This window comes from Simochromis diagramma, unplaced genomic scaffold (assembly GCF_900408965.1).
Source record: "Simochromis diagramma unplaced genomic scaffold, fSimDia1.1 OVJJ01000387.1, whole genome shotgun sequence".
NCBI classification, from domain to species: domain Eukaryota; kingdom Metazoa; phylum Chordata; class Actinopteri; order Cichliformes; family Cichlidae; genus Simochromis; species Simochromis diagramma.
In genome coordinates, this window is record NW_024387152.1 from 9,149,662 (window position 1) to 9,166,273 (window position 16,612).

The following is a 16,612-nucleotide window of genomic DNA, read 5'->3' on the forward strand; positions in this document are numbered from 1 at the left end:
ATTCACTTACAGAAGTCTGCTTTTATCCAGCTTTCAGTACTTCAACTTTTACCGAAGTATTTTTTGATACAAGTATCTGCACTTTTACTTAAGTGATGGATTTGTTTACTTTTGCCATTTCTGAATCTTGCTGGAAACTTCCAGATGACAAATGTGACAACCAGTGATCACTGCCTCTCTGCTTCCTCTTTTTCTCTCTTGTGGCATTGTCACATAAATTGTTTGCGCACCAAGTATAGTCAAAAACATTTTCTTTTAGAATTACCCAGCCAGAAAGGACCCAAAATACATCCATATTTATTTAAGGTGAACGTGCTGTATCGTAATCATATTGTTAGATATCCTTCCACATTTTATTTTATTTTTATTTCCTGTGTTCTACATAGACGACACCACCTGTGATTACAGTAATCTTTTTATTTAATAATTTAAATACACTCTATATACACACTCAAATATGTCACACATTTTATTTCTGAGGGAAGGAAAACCACTTTTACTTTCTAGAGTTAACTAAATTATTTATTACTGTATTGTAGTCTGCTATGCATTAGCATGAAGACTTCTTAGGGCTTCTCTATGTATGTCAAAAACTGGAGGGTTGTTTGGACCCAAAAGAAGACTTAATACATGTGTTGAACTATTTACAAGGTTATTTACAAAAAAATGAACTCAAAACTCGAATATGACTTGAAACTGAAAACATTAACAGGGGACCTAAAAGGTCATAGACGGAGAATGTTTGGACACAAGGAGAGCGACGCAACGGGGAGCTCTGTAACAGAAGAGAGAAAGGTTGCTGGGCAGGTAGTTGAGAGAATGGCTAGAGGTGAGTACGCACTACAGTGGGGTGTGCAGGTCGGGACTGAGTAGTCCTAGAGGGGATGTCTGTGAGAGTTTCATGTGGGGAGGCGAGCATTGGTTCCAGGGGGTCCAGAGGAGGGTCTAAGAGAGTCAGACGAGCATGAAGCTGAACACAAGGAGGCCACCTTACCATTAATGGTAGCAGGACAAACTGGTGGAGCGTGGCAAGCGGTGCTGGTTTAAAAACCCTCCCGTTGATTGCCCTGGAATGAAGAGCAGGTGAGGTGCCGGAAACTCCGCCCCAGAGGATGGACCCTGGAACTTCTCTCACACAAACAGGAAAACCCCCAGACACTCCCACGGCACATGACAATGTCTGTATCCCAATTCAGGGTCTGCAGCCTTAAAGGCCGCATTTTAAGGCCGAATACGTCACAGCGACGCGACGAAGGCTGTCCCAATTCGAAGGCTGCTCAAAATGCGGCCCTCAAATGCGTCCTTCATTTCCCTGAATTTTAAGGACGTGGCGGTGTAGACTTCATGGCCCAATATATCCCAGAATGCATAGCGCGGTGGTGGGTGTGGATAATTTTGCCGAAAAAAACGGCGGATGAGGGGCGCCCGAAGAGTAAACTTTAAGTAAGTACTGAATATTATGTCACTTATTTATGTGCAAATGTTTAATAACGAAGAACATTAAAACATTACTGTTGGCCACATGTCGGCAAAGTTATGTGATATTAGTGAAGTTTGTACTAACTTGGTTTTAAAGCCTTTACTTTAAAATATACGTCGTTCAATAGCTGACCTTAATCTTACAGAGAATGATCAAAGCTCATGTAGAAACAAATGATTTTCTCCTTCATTTCTGTCAAACAAAGCTGTATGAAATTTTCCAGCTGTTAGTATCATGGTTGCTAGGCAACCTGGGCAGCGCAACAGAGGCTAGACCGTCCCATTTCACAAGCCTCGCACTTCCGGCCTTAGCGGTCTTTAAGTACGCGGCCCTTGAGGATCGTTGAGACTGCGTACTTTAAGGCTGCAGGCCCTGAATTGGGCAATGTGTAGCCCTGGTCCACTTCATTTTTAAGAAACTGCCTGGCTTTATCTAGCCCACTTGTGGAGATTGCTGAGGAAAAGTGGTCGTGTTGTCACCAGTGCTAGTGGAACGGTCACCCTAGGTGCTGATGACTGTTTCTCAGAAACACTGTTGAGAAAAGATAACAAGGAAATGTTAACAGGTTGTGAGAAGACTCCAGCGACACTTGAAGGAACAACTTTATTAGTGGACCAGCTCGTTTTGGCTTGTGACCTTCATCAGGGTCGTCTTCATTACAGAAATGTTAAGAGAAATGTGCCCCTCCTGTTGACTTGTAAAGACACTTAAGGCTTTTGGCTGTTATAATCTCAAAGGGCCACTGACAGTTCTCAGAAAAGGTACATCAAATGCCAAGGATCAATATGTCTTTTAAAGCCAAGTGTCAAGTTCAAAATCGACTTAAAGTGGTTTAGTCCTTATGTTATTATTATATTGCAATGCCCTACTGGGATTTAACCTTTTGACACTGTGTTCTTTTAATTTTCTGTTTCAGAAAAAAATAAAATAAAAATATTAAATCAATATGTCACTTTTAAAAAATTCTGAATCAATATCTTCCACTTCAGAGAAAAGTGCGGAGGTCATCCAACTTGTTAGCTTCATGAGTTTTTTCTGAAGGACTAAATACGGGTAGTTAAATAATTAACCATATGCCCGTTTAGCTCTGGGTGCAGTTCACTTGAGACTTGTCTCCTAAATTATTCAGCTTGTTAAGCCTTTTATTAAATCTCCATCAAATATTTATCTTTTGCTGGGACCTATTGCAAACTTCGTTCTTTTATGTTCACCACTATGGGCAGGCATGTTAACTGACTGCTATTATCCTCCTGGATAATCAGGTGCTAGCAAGCCCATTATGTCAGCTATTTGCACTTAACACTGAGTAAGAATGACATCGTATACCAGACCAAATATGTACTTTGAAGAGGGAATAAGAAATATAATACTGTCCTTCAAAAATCATGTGAATTATGCACACATATGTGAAATTAATTTAAGAACAATAACAGAAGAGTAATGTGACCTGTAAATATATTTCCAAGAATAAATCAGAAAGAGCAGTGGGCTTTAGAGGTGCGCATGCAGCAAAATAGACAGCATAAGGTAATGCTGCTCTCCGGGGGATTGTCTGTCACAACGGCAGACATTTCACTTACCATTAATGCTAAGTCGACCATTAGAGTTTGCGTAGCCTCTCTAGGGAAATGACCTAAATGAGATCACTTGTACTCACACTGGCGTGGAGGAGACACCCAATGGGCCACTTTGTTGGCTCTTAAAAGAAATCTGAGTATAAGGTAACTGCTCTAAGTGAACATGGATGACTGTATATGAAAATGAGGACATTTCTTTCAGTAAATTGCATGATTTTTAAACATGTGAAAAAAGATCATAAATAATAATGTGCACAGACAGTAATTTAATAAAATCCAATGTGTGCACAGAACTTAGATGAAGTATATTACACACGGGCTACATTTAATTTCTTTTAATGCAGGTCATACATGCAAGCAAAGCATCTTGGAGAGAGTTGCAATGTAAATAAATGCATTGGTTCTGTTTAAGAAGTAACAACACGTCCTTAAAAATCAGATTGACATTTGTAATAACAGAAGTTATTAAAAATTCATCTTTCAACATGACCTTGGCTAGACAGAAAACAACTTAATAAAAAACAATATTGTTGTTAATGCAATATTTATAGTTTCAGGAGTCCAGCAAACACCTTTCCCCACAAGTAGCAGGTCACAGGTTAAATGTCACCAACTTGACAGATGGATATGAGAATGAGCAAGGAGAGTAAAAGGTGAGTCTCCGAGAGGATGGGTGGGAATCACAGGTAAAAATATGTCAAGTGACGCATCCTGTATTTTTTCCAGTTTGAATTTGGTTATTTTGAAATTAGAGAATACTTCAAATTAATCTTTTGCTATTTTAAAACTACTCTAAATTCGAGGTGTATAAGTCAGATGAGTGAGTGTATAAACTCCTGTGTACATCTTTCCCTACATTAAACTGGTATTTAAAATGGAAGAATAGTATTTGCTTCCTTTATATGCTCTATATATGCTTCAAAGTTATTGAATATTATTGCTTTGTTTTCCTTTCTTTGTTTGTCTCTTTTTTCTCTGTTGTTTTCATTATACTATTTTAACATGTTTAAAATAAAGATACTATATAATACAGAATAATAAATATTACAGGGCTTGAATTTCTTATTCATTTGCCAACATTCTTAATCTATGTTAATTTGCACCGTTTATCATTTAGAAATTTCATTCAAAATTATTTAGTGTGTACTAAATCTTATTGAGTCTCTTGTTGTTGTTGTTATTTGATAATTGTGGGTGTTATTGCAGCACCATGAGAAATGATCTGCTTTCTCAGTGTGAACCAATGAGGTTTTATTTATTTCTTTTCTTCTTAGTTTTAAGTCATTTTTAATCTGTTTGTTATTCTAGCTCCTTGATCACCAGATTTTCTTTCTGTTCATATCTACTTGTCTCACTGTCAGATTTTAGTAACTAATAGCGCAATAACATCAATTACACATGCAAATGGTGAGACAAAGGGAGTGTCCGCTTCCATTTAAGTCAAAAGATGGGAGTTGAAATACTGGCTTACGTGCATTTATGCAGTTTTATGATGGTTGAGATTTATGAGCAACAACCTTTTACTTGTAAACCCAGTCAAAATACTGTGTGAGGACATTTCTTGTCAGTCTACACAGAGATCTATGCTTTTTATGCTGTTTTTCATTTTTAGACAAACTGTTGAATTAAAACACTTTATCTCCTCCTCAATTCAACATTTCTACCTTTGATGCTTTTTTATAATGAATTTCTCAGATGTTTCCTCAAAGTAGCCCTTTCCTTGAAGAACAAAGGGCTAGAATTCCAGTATCTTTTTTTTTACGGTGATATTTTCTTTTCAGAAATTAATATGACAGAACTTGCATTACTCTGGAATGCCACGTATCTCATTTGATTACAGGGTCTGTTGGGTGCCATTAGATTGTGGTATACATGACAGAACAATCAATTTCCTCTTGAAGTGTGTTGAAGGAGAAAAAATTTTGATTGAGCCGCCTCCATGTTGTGAGGAACAGGAACTGCAGCGATGGTCAGACGTTTACACAATATACACTCATCATGGGGATGAATGTCATGGTAATTTTGGGCTTTTAATGATTTTTCTTTGAACTATCTTTGATGAATTTAAAACACAAGAATTGGGTCCACAATTTTTTGATCTATTTTGGATTTTCTCTAATCCACACAGGGTCAAAAGTATACCAGCGAAACTCTTCTACATGTCATTAAAATCCCCAGATGACAATGACATTTGTATTCATGATGAGTGAAAGCAAAGGTCTGAACACAACTGACCATATGGAAAACCAGGAGTGCACAGGAAAATCCAAAATGCATTTAGAAAAAAATCCAAACAACCCTTTTCTGTGATGTAGCTCCATTATTTGAATCCACAGAACAAACCTCTGAGCCATAGCGATACAAAACATTAATTCCCCCATGAGTGCTCTTCTTTTGATAGACCTTGTAAACAAACAAAGTAAAATGTTGTATCTACACTACCTCCATAACATTTTTACTCATTAGACTAGGGCAATCAGTTGGATTTTTCAGCAGAGCTTTGTGTGCACTATGTGCCAGCCACAGAATACATTAGACTTGGTACTAGCACACCGGCCTCCCCACTGTTTCCAGAGTGACCCTGATCTCTGACAATTATTCTCTTCTGACGCTTAGTGCATTGTAAATGCATACAACCACTGAGTGGAACACAACGTGCAGCATCATGTTGGGAAACATAAGCTAGGACAATTATCTCTGTGTGGTTTCCATTGCAAACATGCCAATTACCAGAACAACCACCTGCACACAAATGAATTCCTCCAGGACTGGAGCACTCCTCCACATCTCATATAGAAAAGTGCACATGCCGGTAGACTCAGGCTTAAATTTACAATACATCTTACTTTTATCTCCCATCATCAGCTGGTTTCCTGGAAGTTTAGATCTGACCCTCATGCAGCATATTAACGCAGCAACTGGACCCCCTCAGTGCTGCATAGGTTTTCTGAGCACACCAGCATCCCACCTGGGAGCAGCTGTGTAGGGGGGAGGTACGGAAGAAATATTGATTGTAATAAGCCTGGTAAATGACCTCTGGAGTATTTTTAGACTGGAGCCATATGACTGGGGAGGAAGCGGATCATTTCCATGAATGAGGAATGAGTTGGTCGTTTCTCTCACACGGACAGCCTCCAAAGTATGAGTATGCAAATCCCTCGCCTAAAGCTCTGTTAATTATTCAACCCCCTACTACTCCACGCACCCCCTCATCTTTGCTCCTTATCCCCTGTGCCCTCTACAAGAAAGCGCCATTGAGTGATTGAATTGTTTGCTGATGGAACAATCACGCCATCTTTAACCTAAAAGCCACTCACCATAAATCAAAGAAAATATTTCTGCTTCCTGAATGATTAATGCAATTTAATATCCTTATGAAAATGCTTGTTTCTGGTGCACCACGGGCTCACATAGAAGTGACATGTTAAAACAAGGACAGAGTAGAGGATGGATTATTGAAAGGTACAGTAAGTCATTTTATTCCCACAACTTTAAGTTATTTAATAGAAAAAAAATACTTTTCCACTCATTGATATGATTGGCGTGTAATTACATCCCCCAATAAACTATTAGATACTTATATATAATTAATTGACTAAAAATTACATAGGAGAGGGCGGCAGTTTCTATGTTGCCCCACTATTTTGAATACAGTGGCTAAGATGGGCATTGCAATTCAATCCACTTGCATTTTATCAATGTGGCTAGAGAATGGCCACATGTGTAATACACCTTATAACTTACTTTTAATTTAAAAATCACAAATAGCTCTATATGCTGGCTTTGGGAGGTCAAAAGCACTCCAGCGTAAAAAGAAATGCTGCAAAAGCACGCAAAACACAAATTAAGTTGAATAAAACACAAAGGAAATAGGTTTTTTGTGGGCTTTTGTCTGTAAAAAAATATATGAAAAAAAATAACGGGACTGTTTCTGGGAACAATAACGTAACAGAACAGCTGCAGAAGTGAAAAGCTAACAGTTAACAGCTAATAGCAGACATGCAGTCATTGCATTACATGAATTTTATGACCCTTCCATTTTTCGTGATTTTTTTCTGCAGGGTTTTCTATTTGCTTGTGTTTTCTGAAGTTACAGTCTGTTTGACCACTCAGGGCCACAATACTTTTAAAAGCTATATTATACAGTTTAACAGTTGTACATGTATATTTTAATCATCCCCATATGTAAAAGATATATATAAATCTTATAAAGTTTGTATCTGTCTTGTGTGAAACTTGTATGAAAAGCGTATAAGAGTGAAAACAGATATAAGATCCCTTGAAAAATTATATAATGAAACTTGTATGTTTTGGATACTTACTAAAACAATGTATGAAAGTAATGAGAAAGTGGCCACTTTCATGAGTAATCACATATAAGTTTTTACTATTTCTTTTCCATATGGGTCACTTTCTCATTATGTCTTTTCCTCCTTCATCACTCCCCTCTCTTCTCTCCTTTCTTTCTCATCTCTTCCTCCTCACCTTGAGGACCATCACAGATCTCTAACACTACACAAAGTGCATAAACATGCTTATTTATTTCTGATATTGTTACAATTAGGGATAGCTCAGTAGGTAGAGTGGTGGCCCCATGATCGGAAGGTCGGGGGTTCGACTCCACTGAACGGCTACCCTGAGGTACCCCTGAGCAAGGTACCGTCCCTACACACTGCTCCCCGGGCGCTGCATTGGTGGCTGCCCACTGCTTCACTGGGTGAATGGGTTAAATGCAGAGGAGCAATTTCCCTATGGGGACTAACACATACACACACATTATACACATTATACACATTAATTGCAACAATAAGCTAACACTATATAAGCTAAACCCCAAAAGGTTGATTCTGGTTATCTGGACGGAGCGTTTTCAGTGAGAGAAACTTTTCATCACTCATCCAAGTGACTTCTTCAGTCTAAGCTAACTGCATGTTTCCTCAACCTTATAAACAGTATATTTGCATAATGACTGAAACACTGAATGAACAATGGGCTGTGAGGTCAGTTCCTTGATCATTAATATGGAAAGTGTCATGACCATTGATCAACAACCACTGATCAAAGACCATTGATCAATGGCCATCAGTACCACTCACAGAGAGTTGGGGAATGGCTGCAATCACAGCATTGCAAGATGGTAAAAGATGTACCCTTAGGCCCCCTCCTTGATTCAGAGATGGTCTTTCCCTTTTCATGTAAATGGCTTCCTTGACTCACTGCTCATACCAGCGTTCCTCCCTGTCCAGGATGTGTACATCCTCATCATTGAAAGAGAGTTAGCGCTTCTGTATTGGTCCATTCGCTTAGCCAGAGGTTGTTTGGTTTCCCCAATGTATAACTCCTGGCAATCCTCCTGGCACTTAATAGCATACACTAAATTACTCTGTTTGCGCCAGGGGACCTGATCCTTGGGGTGGACTAAGTTTTGGTGCAGCGTGTTTTGGGGTTTAAAAGCCACGGAGAAAATTAGAGATTGTCATGGTCCTGGGTCGGTGACCCAGCGCTTTAAGTTTATTATTATCATTTTCTAGTTTATTCTGATTTTGTAATAGTTCTTTGGGTTTGGTCGTCGTGTTTATTATCCCTACCTGTGTCTTCCCTCTGTGCTCCGTTCAGGTCCCCGTGTTTGTGTTGTAAAATAGTCTGTTTCCTGTTTTACTTTGTAGGTCTGTGTCTCGTTATGTCCATGAGTCCCAGCTGTGTGCCCACCTGTTCCTCGTTTCCTCATGTGCCTGCCAGTGTATTTTAGTCCCTGTCATTTAGTTCTTGTTGTCACGTTGTTAACGGCGGTTCCCCTCTTGTGCTGTGTTTTCTCTTGTGAGTTATATTCTTGGATTTCCCAGTTTAGTTTGTTATTGTTTTGTATTCCTTCCAAGCCTGCATTAAAGCAGAGTGTTTGAGTTCACGCTTTTCCTCTGAGTCCTGCATTTTGGGTCCAATTCCTGCCGGAAACACTGCACATCATGACAGAGATAATGTGTCTCAGCTGTTCCAATACTCCTGACACCTGTGGGTCTCCTGGGTCCCCTGGAGCACGACAAATGTCCACCTGGGATACCCATTTACTCAATCATCCAGATGAATAAAATCAACTTTTTGGGATTTCTTTACCTCGATGATTGAGCATGCATCAAGACATATATCTGCTAAAGCTAGGCTTGAGTGTCTTAACAGTGTCTTCATACCATATGAGAGTTTACTCGGGTTTGTTTGGGTCTGACTCTGAACTTCAAAGATAGTTTCACTAATCCTGGCTAACAGTGGCAAAAGAAGCATCCCTTACTGACAAAAAATGTCAGGATATTCTCAACAACTCACCTCAGTATCACCGTCATCGGATAGAAGTGAACTTCACTGACAGATCAACTTGTATTGGACTCCTTTCACAAAGTTTAATGGCCTCCTCCAGTGTAAATAGACATGGACATCCAGTATATTGACAGTTGAGGTAAACAGCAAACTGGAACCACACTAACCACAAATAAAGAATAGCCAGAGTTGTTTGTCCTACTGGATAAACTGTAACTAGGATTGTGCACTTGACTTGGGTGGGCTGAGGAAACAGAATTCTGCTAACTGCAATCTACTATCATCTAGCGATGAGATTTTACACACTGCACCTTTAAAATCCAATCATGGCTTCATGTATTTGTCAGTCGGGTCACATTCGATATGGTTCCATTACTGCAGTGTAATTTGCTTGATGAATTGGTTCGGTGATTTGGACTCCTCTGTTGTTTAACTGACATTTGAAGATAATCACCTTTTTAACTGGGTAAAATGGATTTCCAGTGGGGGCTTTACATGAAAAACATACTTGTTAAGGTATCAGTCTTTGTACATGAGCGAAAAGGTCTGAAAGCACCTCCACAAAGACAGTATTCTGATGGAGATAATTATTAATAAAACTTCAAAAGTAATCACTTTTCATGACAAAATCATATAGTAGAGCTCTTTTCCCTCATTTGACTTCATTTGATTTCATTTTCCCTGACATGTGACAGCATCATTCACACATTCACACAGCTCTGCATCTTCACAGCTCAGAATAGGTCTGCGTGTCCCCCCTCAGGGCTCATGCATCCCTCCAATCAAGACATAAGACAAGTGTATAAGCATTTAATTTTAGGATCCATTGTGCTACAACTTGAGGATTAATCTTTAAACTTTGATCTTCCAGGTCTCGGAATGAGTTTTCCATGAGTGTAACAAGGAGTTTGGACATATGTGATGCAATGTTAGGGTTGATGTTTGAAATGGGAAAAACATAGCTCTGTACTACAGTGCTGCTTTTTTTTAATTTAATTTGTACAAACCCAATTGTGAAAAAGGTAGGACCTTGTGTCAATATAAATAAAATAGAATTAAATTATTTTCAAATTATAAGACAGTTTTTTATTCAGATTAGAATACAAAAAAATATCAAATCTTAGGACTGAGAAAATTTACTAATTTTAGAAAAATATTAGCTTATTTTGACTTTGATCACAGAAATATATCCCCAAAAGTTGTGTTTTGGGCAACAAAAGTCTGAAAGAGTAAGTGGTACTAAAAGGAAACAGTTGATGAAATATCATTATGGAGAAATCTGTATGCAAAGGTCAAAGCCAAAAAGACTGTCGGGCCCTCGGGCAGCACTGAATTAGAAACAGACATGATTCTGTCATGGAAATCACTACATTGGCTCATGAACACAAAAGCCATCCACAAAAGCAGGTTAAAGCTCTATCATCCGAAGAAAAAGCTATGTGTGAACATGATCTAAAAACACTGCTATCTTCTCTGGACCAAAGTTCATTTCAAAAGGAGCGAGGGAAAGTTGAAAACCATCAGAAAAACTGAAATTTGAAATTCTTTTTGAAAAACACAGCAGACTAAAGACGAGAGGGTTCTTTCGGCTTGTTATCAGTGCAAAGTTCAGAAGCATACATCTCTCCTGGTATACAGATGCAGTGTTTGTGTAACTGTAGCTGGGAATGCTAAAAGATTTATACAGGTTTTAGAGCAACATATGTTTCCATTCAGGTTACATGTTTATCAGGGAAGGGCTTGCATTGCATGTCTCAGCAAGACAATGCTGCACTCCACTGCTTCTGTTATAACAGCATGGCTTTATTCTAGATGAGTCTGGGTGCTGAAGTGACCTGCCTGCAGTTAAGACCCGTCACCAGTTGGAAACATTTGGTACATCTCACGAAATGAAAAGAACCAGGACTGTTGAACAGCTAGAATTCTATATCAGTCAGGAATGAGACAACATTCCTCTCCCAATGGTCCAAGAACTGTCTTATCTTTTTCCTGATTCCCTGAGTTTGTAAAGACTGTTGGCTCAAAAAGAGAGAGTGTTATACTGTGGTAAACATTCCTCTGTCCCAACTCTGTTGAGACTTGTTGCTGGCATCAAATTTGATTTGCATTTACACAGCATCCATTTTTCCCTACATTACTTTTATAAACATCAGTGCCTCCCAAACCAATGTTACAGGATAGTTATCATGTTTAGGACTAATTCTGAATATGTAGTCATGCATATGCAGAGGACTCTGTGCAGTGCTGTGACAAACTCAATACAACCCATGATTGTATCGTACAAACCACTTTTAGCAGTGGTAACTTGAAGTAAATGGTTTTTCGGTATCAGTCTCTCACATCATTGTGGAGGAAGCTTCAGTTCATTGACGTTTTGGGGCATTTCTTTATGTACATAATACTTTTGTAAGGTCTCACCGCAGCATCCCAATTGGACTGAGGTTTGACTTAGCAATTACAACACCTTGATTCTTTTCTCTTTCAGCCATTCTGCTGTAGATTTGCTGTGTTCTTGGAAGCATTGTCCTTTTGTTCAATTACATCTCCAGAGGATCAGCCAAGCTTTACAGTAGCTGCCAGACAGATGGCCTCACATTTGACTCTAGTAATGTTTGGTGTGAAGAGGACTTCATGTCCACTCAGGTGCCCAGGCCCTGTGGCTGCAAAACAAGCCCAAATCATCACAACTGACATCAGGTGTTTATGCTGATATATATCTATGTCTATTCAAAGAACACGAGTTTAGTTCAGATGTAACTTTACAAAGCTAAGCCATGCTGCCATGTTCTTTTGATGGAGAAGAAGATTTTGCCCCAGTATACCTTCCATACAAGCCGTTGTTGTTGTTTTAAAGTTATTAATTTGCACAGCTTTAATTAAAAATAATAATTAAAAAGATATTTTACACAAACCAAAATCTGTTTCTTAACTTGAATCAAGGTTATGAAAGCATGCTCATTGTGCAGATCTGACAGACCATTTCTGAGTGTCAGCAAAGCATAAGTCAAGCCGGTATACCTGTGATTATGCCCTCTTTACCTCATGTATGTTGGTGGTTTAATAGACGTATTTACATCTTAACTGGCTTCTGTTTGTTGTGAGTTTGTCAGTTCCTTACTTCTTGCAATTTGCGTTCACGCAATCACTGCCAGAAGTGATTAGTCATGAATAATGCATTTCATTTTTTAAATTCAACACTCAGGGCTTGATTTGCACAGTTATATTTTTTCCTCATCTCCCTTCATTTATCCCTGATAGTCCGCCTCCACCCACAAACACCAGTAATTCCACATTTGTGTTAAATAATTCAAATGGCACGATAATCAAATTGAATGGATCCCACAGTCTGTGTATTTACTTTGTTTTAACTACTGTCCCGTTTTGCCTGTGAATGATATCTGGGAGGCAACCTCCTCGCATCCTTTTTTTTTCCTTTTGTAGCAGGCGGTAGGATGTGAGGCTGGCAGGCCAACAAGAGCGGAGAGCTGTGGAACAAACCAATTGCTCCTAGCAGTCCCTGGCACAGCGATGCGGGAAATACTTTTTTTTGGGTCTCTTATCAATCCACATATGCTGAGGACGCAAATGGGGGAGTGTGTTGGTTGAGGGGCTGTGAAGGAGGGGGACTCTGATGGGATTTTCCCCTCCATGACACTGCTGCGTTCAGTGCTTGCGTCAATGAAGCCAGCTTAACATGCTTAATTATATTATGTAAGCTGCAAGATCAAGGAACATACAGAAAGCCAAGTGCAATGCAGTGTGTGTCTGTGTGTGTGTACTTGTACTTGTCTCAGGGACACATCTTCAGAAATCTTTCCTTCTGCATTCAAAATGAAATCAACCTCGATATATTCTGATGACGTCCGGGATTAAAAGAGCATCTTTTGTCTAAATTCTGCATTTCTGAATGCTACATTTCAATTGAACCCCACAAAAACAGAGTGTTCTTTATATCTTTGTCACATAAAGTGACGCTAAATGAGTGCCTGCTTTTGCAGGACCTGATTTTTGCAGTTTTGGATGGTTCCATTTTGCATACTTTATTAATAAAACATGTACTGGAGCTGTTAGGTGGCACAGTTCACATTCTTATCAGCATAATGCAATGCCCAGAATTCCTCAAGTATGCTGTAGCCTCCATAGGGACAAAAAAGATTTGATATTATAGATGTTTGTTTGCATGACGTCAGAGTGCCCAATGGAGGTAATGCCTCAGTGATGGAAGATTTGAAGGTTTGCCATGTCTCTACAAATTTCCCATAAAGCCGGTTTAAACTTCAATATGCACAAGGCGTGTTTCTTTAATTTATAAAAAGGGATTACATATCATACCAGGGAAAAATGGTTTGCCTTGAATGCTCTCTTGTAATGCATGTGAAACCCACTGCCTGACAACATACAAAAATGCACACAAATCTGCACATTTATTGCACTCTTTAGCAATAGTTACATTTTTGCTCTTAGTTTTGAAGCAGAATGAAGCATAGTTTTAATAGTCGGAATAGCAGTAGTGAGACTAGACCATGGTTTCCTTTATATTTACTCTGCTAAATAGTCAGTTTCCACTGCCATATGGCTTACAGAATTATGAAACTCAATACTGAATCAATGAGCCATGCAAAGGCACAAATTATCCGGGAAGTCATTTCTGTATTGACTATAGTGTCATTAAAGAGACCGTGTCAACACTGCACTCATTGTCTGAAAAATGAAAGCTGAAACCTTGTGCATTGCATTTGATTGCTTACTGGTCAATACTTCTGCCTTTGTTCAATATTCTACATTATATTCCAAGGCATAATGTAACCCTTTGGGTGTCACAGCCCAGGCCTGTCTAAGAGAAAATCATCAAATGCCCCCAAAACCTTTCATTGTCTTTTTCTCCTGTTTGTGAGAGCACATGATACACTTTAGCAAAGGAAACCTGCAAAACTGTGAATTTTTGATGTGAGATGTTAAAAATAACAGCCAAGAATAGTCGATAAGGGAGATACATTCCCCGGGACTATGGGTCTTACAAGTTGACTGCACAGTAATTACATCTCCGGAGGATCCAGGAGAGGAAAGTTTTCAAAAATGTGGGGGAGCTGGCGAGGCAAAAGAACTTCATGCTCTGCAGGCGTCACCGTACTCTCCTCCCTCTTGAAACAAAATCGGAATGCTAATGTCTCGTCAGAAAACAGGTAAGTAATTCTAGTCAGTTTGTGCCAGATCAGTCATCCCTTCTCACTTATGTTCCTTGTGTTCTTCCTTTCTAAACACAAAATAAAATGTTTTGCTCATTTGGTATATGTCAGTTTAAAAAGAGATGAATCCGTGCTTCACATTAGACAAATAAAAACGAGACACTAGAATACATTTTCTAACAAACAGTGGTAAGTTTCTTAAGTCTGTCACTGGTGGCTTCGATTTAACACAGCGGACCTGTGTTTTGTTGGAGCAGCCCAGGGAAAAACAATATAAATATGTGACTGAAAATTCTTATTTAAAGACTGAAATTATGTTGGTAAATAAAAAGTGTGACAAAATTAACATGATTAACAGTTCTAAATCTTTAATTTTATTTAATCAAATACAGTTGACCTTATCAAGTATTTATCACTTCTCTAACTCATCTCATTTATGCAGTTACACAGCATGTTCTTCTCTATCTTTGGAGGAAAACCATTGCTACTTTTAATACAGACTAAATTCCCAGTGGTTTTTGTTGTTGATTCTCCTTGTAAAGTATTTGTGGTTATTCCACACTGGACCCTGGTGTAACATAAAGTACTGCTGCTTGTGTTATTTATTTTACAATATTTGTATTATTTCATAGAAGAGTCATAAATGTTTAACACATATGGAATGGACCAATCCAAAAATCAGAGCCACTTTATGCAGTGTATAGCCAAGTGGCATAAAAAGAAAAATGTTGCTTTTTAAAAAAATTGTTCGCACATTTCATGTACATTTTTGTTTGGATGATAGAGCGCAAACAAAAAATCTTTTTCTCTCTCTGCTCTTCACTTCTCAGTCTTACGCTGTGTGCGTTTCTGTGGTTTTTTTTTTTTTTTGTTACCTGTGTTTATGAACTCCTTCAGGCTACTTAAAGCTAGATTCCTGGAACCCCTCCATCATCACTGCTAAGACCAGCTCTCCCAACAAGCTACCTGCACAAGTCATAACAGTAACAATACAATTCCCATTCAGTTCAGTTGAATGTTAGTTGTATGATTCCACTTCACAAAAACAAACAACCCAAGGTATGTTGCTGTCTGGTGAATACGCTCCGACGTTAGAGCAAAGTCATTGGTCCTCAATGAGGAAGCACTTGGCAAAAGTGAAAAGGAAGAACAAAGCTAATGACCACAAAGAGAGAGAGAGAGAGTGCCTCTTAGTGCATCATGGGGGTCTCCCAGCAGTATACAGCACCATAGCTAAAGGCTGTGTAAGCAAGAATTCATTGTCTTTACCTCTCATTCTCCTGTGTGGTTTAGATTCCCCATGTGCCTGCCACTCGTCTACCCTGCTGAGTATTCGGTACCTAGATGCTTTCTTTTCACTGGCCTGTGTCTCACCACCCACACACCACCTCATCCTCTGGCTTCTGAAAAGTAACTTTGAAAATAAATCCCTGAAATCTCTTTTGGTGTCCTGAATTCTGCAATTTTTTATTTGACCAGATTATAAAGATGGATGTGGATGAATGCCAGGACCTCAAATTTAACAACCATATCATTTTATTGATCCTGTGGTGGCTGACTGGTGTGTCATATGTCACACTGTGCCCTCTACATCTTAAGGTATTTGTTGCTGCAAACCCTGACCAACAACCTGTGTAGGAGCACAAACAGTTCTCCTTCTTTTATATATGAAATATTTAATTATAGTAATTGCTTTGGCCAGAGGCTCTTTGCCTGTGAGAATCCTGATTCCTAATTTGCATTTAAATAGAAAAACACTGACCAAAATATTTTGCCAGTGGATGGGATGACTTTCTTTCAGTTGGGGTGATTTGCTATGATTTAGTGCTTTTGAAATGTTTGAATTGCGTATGTAATGATCACTGCCCCTCTAGTGTCTTGTTATGATTGATTGTTTGATTGCATGAGGAGCCCTTGTTTGCCAGGTAGGCGAACTTACATTTGCAGTGTAGATTTTTTTCTCTCTAAATGGACAAGTCTCAATTTTTAGACTCCTGGGCTACTGAAGCTGAACATTCATTTCATCAGCTGAATTGGCAGTCATTTCAGGAAATCAAGTT